This window comes from Salvelinus namaycush, unplaced genomic scaffold, assembly GCF_016432855.1.
Source record: "Salvelinus namaycush isolate Seneca unplaced genomic scaffold, SaNama_1.0 Scaffold1198, whole genome shotgun sequence".
Taxonomy (NCBI): domain Eukaryota; kingdom Metazoa; phylum Chordata; class Actinopteri; order Salmoniformes; family Salmonidae; genus Salvelinus; species Salvelinus namaycush.
In genome coordinates this window covers 38487-45832 of record NW_024057895.1, presented here as the reverse complement: position 1 = coordinate 45832, position 7346 = coordinate 38487, and positions in this window count along the sequence as shown.

Sequence of the window (7346 nt, the reverse complement as noted above, 5' to 3'; positions counted from 1 at the left end):
CACCTTTTATCCAAGCTACTCAATACTGCCCCTGCAGCCCAAAGAAGTTAATACATTTTTCCTTCTAATTTAGCTATTTATATGGCTACACTTTCTTATCTCTTTATTTATCCGCTTGCTATATTGTCTTTTAGCCTATTTTACTGTTTAATTCCTGATTCACGGTTTTAGTGAAACAAGCCTCTCCTATTCTGGTCTCAGTATCTTTTTCTGTCCTTCAGGCTATTTTTAGACTGCAGTCTCTGTTGGTAAAGAGCGGCTGATCGCTGCTTTTTTTAAATTTTATTTTATTTTTTAATCTGTGTTCTAGACTTCTGTTATGGTGTTTCTAGTGTATTTTTGTCATTCTAGACAGCCTAGATTTATTTTAACCTCATAGTATAATATTTATATTAACCTCATAGTATAATATTTATTTTAACCTCATAGTATAATTTCAGTTTATTTTTAACTTTCTTTCCGAACTTTCTGATTTGTGCCTCGTTTAATACCTCTTTAACACCTATTGTATTTTCACAATGGTCTTTTAACACATTATCACGTCAATTTTTATCCTTATTTATAACTTATTTTGCCCAATCTTTATCGTCTTATGTCGTAATGAAGATATTTTTAGAATTCTAACACTGCGATTGCATTAAGAACTAATGGATCTATCGTTTCCTATACAACATGTATTTTTTGTAATGTTTATGAATAGTTATTTGGTCAGAATAGGTGAGTCTAATAGAAATATCCGTACATTCTGGGAAAAAGGTGCTACGTTAGCACATTGTATAACCACGGATTTCAGCTCTAAATATGCACATTTTCGAACAAAACATAAGTGTATGTATAACCTGATGTTATAGGACTGTCATCTGAGGAAGGTTTATGAAGGTTAGTGAAATGTAATATCTTTTGCTGGTTTATTCGCTAACGCTAACGTGCCTATTGCTATCGCTAACGTGCCTTGATGAATGAATGCGGTAGTGTGGTAGGCTATTGTAGTAAGCTAATATAATGCTATATTGTGTTTTCGCTGTAAAACACTGAAAAAATCGGAAATATTGGCTGGATTCACAAGATGTTTGTCTTTAATTTGCTGTACACCATCGATTTTTCAGAAAAGTTTTATGATGAGTATTTAGGTAATTCACGTTGGTCTCTATAATTACTCTGGCTGCTTCAGTGCTATTTTTGACGGTAGCTGTGATGGTAGCTGCAATGTAAAACTGATTTATACCTCAAATATGCACATTTTTCGAACAAAACATAGATTTATTGAATAGCATGTTATAAGACTGTCATCTGATGAAGTTGTTTCTTGGTTAGTTTGGTTGGTTCTAGGTTAGTTTGGTTGGTTTTGTGCATGCTACCTGTGCTGTGAAAAATGTCTGTGCTTTTTTCTATTTGGAGGTGAGCTAACATAAATATACGTGTTGTTTTCGCTGTAAAACATTTAAAAAATCGGACATGTTGGCTGGATTCACAAGATGTGTATCTTTCATTTGCTGTATTGGACTTGTTAATGTGTGAAAGTTAAATATTTCAAAAAAATATTTTTTTAAAGAAAAGAATTTCGCGCTCTGGCTTTTCAGTGGAATGTGGGAGGAGTTCCGCTAGCGGAACGCTGGGGCTAGAAAGGTTAAATGCACTCTCCTTCTCAAATTACACTCAGTTAACTGTCAGAGAGGCTTGCGCATTCCTCTTCCTACCAGTTGGTCACAGACACACACACACACACACACACACAATTTTCCTATTTTTTCCTAATCTGCTCATTCATCACAAAGAATTGTCATTCATTTATTCACGCATACCCTTCGTTTTTACCTAAAATGACCCATAGTTTTTCCTACTAATTTAATCCACTTCCTCAACATAAACCGGAATTATACTTATGGGATTTTTACGATATGACGAGACTACTACCTAATCGGGCCAGCCTGTCTTCATATCCTATTCACCCCCCCCAATACTGATCTCCATTCTATATTAGAGCAATACCGTGGCGTGACCTACCGATTTACAGACCCCCGTTTAGCTAGACGGAGCGTTTTTATCTGCAGGATTTCCTTTGCAGTTGAACCCCGCACAATCAGGCCAGCGTTCTTCCGCGTTCTATAAATATTCACCCACAGACCCTCCTGTCGTGAATATCCCACCCACGCAGACCCCTTTCTAATTTTCTTTTTTAAAGGGCGGTGTCGTGGCTTCCTAACTACTTATTTATGCAGTTCTCTATTCTTTTTAGAGCCGTATTCATTAAGTAACATGTCCAAGCTTTCCTTCTACTAATTTTATCGAAGAGGTATTACAGGATTTTCTGCCTACTCTATCTGTTTTGACCGTATGGGCAGACAGTCACAGTCACATACTCACTTAGTCCCGACACCTGTACATACATCTATATTTAATACAATTCCCAAAATCAGACATACATGCAAATTCATTGAATTCAAAAGTTCTTTAGTATTTACTGGTTTCTTTTTAGGAAATTTGAAAGAGAGACTTACGTGGCGCCCTTCCCGCTGAGACAGGATCTCTGAAGCAATCCATACAAACATTTCAACTATGTAAGAACAACCTTACCTTTTTATAGTTGTGGCCACATTGTTTGCAAGATTGTCCAGCCCGGAACGCCATTCCGTAGTCCCTGTCCCTCCTGGCAAAGCTCGCCAAATATGTCGTGGATAATCGTCTCAGAAATATAACACTCTTATAAGAACTTGTAAAATCAATAAAGACTTTTAATACAATGTATCACAAGCCGGGATGATCCGCGGATCACACACCTTCCCAGAGCACTGGCTCTGTCTTTATACACACACACACACACACACATGAGATCATTACATACTTTAATTAATGCAACCGCTGATTTAGATTTTTAAAATTAACGTTACTAGACATACAGTGTGCGTTACAGCCAGACTAGTGCCGCAATAATGGCCGACAAATGCGTTTAAATTTTTCCACATAAATACGGAATAAAATCATAAATAGCTCTTACTTTTGGACGAGCTTCCATCAGAATCTTGGGCAAGGTGTCCTTTGTCCAAAAGAATCCTCTTCAACTTCGGAACTAGCAGCTAACAATAGCTACGTGGCACACACATGTCCAAATCCTCAAAGCGCAATACTACGAAAATTCCCAAAATAGCAATATACTCGCATAAACTGATATAAATCGGTTTAAAATAACTTCGTTATGATGTTTCTAACACCTATATCGAATTAAATCACAGACGGATATATCTTAGGCCGATAACGAGAGCTTTTGAGCATGCCATTCTGATGTCCTCTCTTGCGCCTTGACGAGCGTCCAAAAGAACGGACATGTCACTCCATGGCCTTTTATAAAGTTTGAGAAACACGTAGAGACTCCATTCCACTTCTCATTGGTTACTGACATCCAGGGGAAGGCGGGTGCAGTTCATTTCGACCCATAGGGCACATACAGAGTTTTAAACTGATCTCAGAACAGAGCCTAGTTTTCAGACCTTCGCATGTCCTGTCATGATTTTCGCTGTAGAAAGAGTTCTGGTTCACCCACAGACATAATTCAAACGGTTTTAGAAACTAGAGATTGTTTTCTATCCAATAGTAATAATAATATGCATATTGTACGAGCAAGAATTGAGTACGAGGCAGTTTAATTTGGAGACGCAAAATGTCGAAGTTGAAACAGCACCCCCTGTATTCTCAAGAGGTTTTAAATTACTTCTCCTAGGTCATCTGCCACTATTATCCTTCATTTCAGGCTTCCTGCTTGTTTACGCCCAATAACGCCTGTATCCGCTCTTGATTAGATTATAATGGTGGCAGGACTCTCTTGTCTCCTAAAATTAATATATGTCAATCTTACCCTAAGCACTTATGGCCTTTACCCTAAGCACTTATGGCCTTTCCCCTCTATTTAATCTTCATAATGGTGTCCTGCTCTTTCCATAAATGCACTTTAAAGCACGTATGGCTTCGGCCATTTTACTATCTGTTTTATCTTTGGTTTCCTGTTTTTACCAGCCTGTATCCATTCACTCATGTCTGCCTTCTCCTCCTATATTCTAATGTACACCTGTCTATTGCTTAATAGTGTGATATCTGCCTCTATATGTAACAATAACTCCTACACAACACAACATGACAACATGGTAGCAACACAACATGACAACATGGTGGCAACACAACATGACAACATGGTAGCAATACAACATGACAACATGGTAGCAACACAACATGACAACATGGTAGCAGCACAACATGACAACATGGTGGCAAAACAACATGGTAGCAACACAACATGACAACATGGTAGCAACACAACATGACAACATGGTAGCAATACAACATGACAACATGGTAGCAATACAACATGACAACATGGTAGCAACACAACATGACAACATGGTGGCAAAACAACATGGTAGCAACACAACATGACAACATGGTAGCAACACAACATGACAACATGGTGCCAAACAACATGGTAGCAGCACAACATGACATCATGGTGGCAAAACAACATGGTAGCAGCACAACATGACAACATGGTAGCAACACAACATGGTAGCAACACAACATGACATATTGGCGGCAAAACAACATGGTAGCAACACAACATGACAACATGGTAGCAACACAACATGACAACATGGTGGCAACACAACATGACAACATGGTAGCAACACAACATGACAACATGGTAGCAACACAACATGACAACATGGTAGCAGCACAACATGACAACATGGTGGCAAAACAACATGGTAGCAACACAACATGACAACATGGTAGCAACACAACATGACAACATGGTAGCAATACAACATGACAACATGGTAGCAATACAACATGACAACATGGTAGCAACACAACATGACAACATGGTGGCAAAACAACATGGTAGCAACACAACATGACAACATGGTAGCAACACAACATGACAACATGGTGCCAAACAACATGGTAGCAGCACAACATGACATCATGGTGGCAAAACAACATGGTAGCAGCACAACATGACAACATGGTAGCAACACAACATGGTAGCAACACAACATGACATATTGGCGGCAAAACAACATGGTAGCAACACAACATGACAACATGGTGGCAAAACAACATGGTAGCAACAAAACATGGTGGCAACACAACATGGTGGTAAAACAACATGGTAGCAGCACAACATGACAACATGGAAGCAACACAACAACATGGTAGCAACACAACATGACAACATGGTAGCAACACAACATGGTGGCAACACAACATGGTAGCAACACAACATGACAACATGGTGGCAAAACAACATGGAAGCAACAAAACATGGTGGCAACACAACATGGTGGTAAAACAACATGGTAGCAGCACAACATGACAACATGGTGGCAAAACAACATGGTAGCAACAAAACATGACAACATGGTGGCAAAACAACATGACAACATGGTGGCAACACAACATGACAACATGGTAGCAACACAACATGACAACATGGTGGCAACACAACATGGTAGCATCACAACATGACAACATGGTGGCAACACAACATGACAACATGGTGGCAACACAACATGGTAGCAACACAACATGACAACATGGTGGCAACACAACATGGTAGCAACACAACATGACAACGTGGTAGCAACACAACATGACAACATGGTAGCAACACAACATGACAACATAGTGGCAACAGAACATGACAACAGGGTGGCAACACAACATGGTAGCAACACAACATGGTAGCAACACAACATGGTAGCAACACAACATGACAACATGGTAGCAACACAACATTGTAGCAACACAAAATGACAACATGGTGGCAAAACAACATGGTAGCAGCACAAAACATGGTATAAGTTTTTGTGCACAGACAACAGCACAAAGGGCAAGAAGGTAGAGACAACAAAACATCACGCAAAGCAGCCACAACTGTCAGTAACAAATATGTTTTATGAGCAAAGCTAAAATATGTTGCTATTGTGCTCTATGTACACACTACCTTATCCATCTAGTAATCATCATTAAAAACACATCTCAGTGGCCTGTGAGATCCAGTGGTTCACTTCACATGTACAGCCTGGACTACCGGAGTCACACTCTCCTCTCTCCTCTACTCTCTTCTTCTCTCCTCTTTCCACTGATCTACTATCTTCTCTCATCTCCTCTCTCCTACTCTACTCTCCTTTTTCCTCTACTCTACTCTCCTCTCTCATCTACTCCTTTTTCCTCCACTCTCCTCTCTATTCTCCTCTCCCCTCTTATCTTCTCTCCTCTACTCTCATCTTTCCTCTCTCCTCTACTCTCCTCTCTCCTCTCTCTACTCCACTTTCCTCTCCTCTCTCCTCTCTCCTCTCCTCATCTCTCTCCCCCTTTCTCCTCTGCTATCCTCTCCTCTCCTCCTCTACTCTCATCTCTCCTCTCTCCACTCCACTCAACTCTCCTCTCCTCTCTAATGTTCCCTCTCCTCTACTAACCTCTCTCCTCTCTCCTCTGCTTACCTCTCTCCTTGTTACGCACGCCTCTGTGAAGAGGGAACGCAACACCCTGCTGCAACTCAACTCCCCGCGAAGTGAAAGAGGTATGGGACTGTAGGTGCGAGTAAGGATGACAAAAAGGCAGAATTGACCGTTTACGAGGATTTTATTCCTTTACACGGAAATATGGGGAAAAGGGGCTGGACGGAACCAAAGCAAAGAAAGTAAATATCAAAGCTCCCCCTCTCCTATCTAACCTGCCTACCCACTACTTACCTATCTTAACACCACCTGGTGCCCTAACCAAAATACAGGGGGTGGTCCGCCCAGGTCTTACCTAGTGTGCCTAGACAGTGAATATACTACGGGTATATGTATGCCCGCGGGCCTCTTGCCTAAGCACTCCCTAGGTGCCTTCCCCTTCCCCCCTGGGAACAAATGAAACAGAATATTAAACAATCCACTTCACAACAAAACTGAGAAAACTAACTCAGGCCACTAAAGAAGGTCTGACAAAGCACAAACACAGAACATATCAAAGCTGCTACCAACAACAACAACTAACATAATACATATTTACAATCAACATGCTATAACCCTCAGCCATCAACCTTCTCTCTCTCCAATCATCTCTCTCCTGAACAACAGAAGACTGGCTTTTATAGCTTCATGTGGCATTGTTAATTGGAGACAGCTGCGTCTTGACGAGGGGGCGGGGTCAGCTCTCCAATTACCAATTGGGGCCGACCAATCAGCTGCTTGGGGAGAATTTCAGGAAGCCATGTCCTGAAACACATACACTCAAATACAAACTACAAACACAGAAACTGGGGAACGTAACACTCCTCTCCTCTCTCCTCTCTTCTACTCTGCTCTACT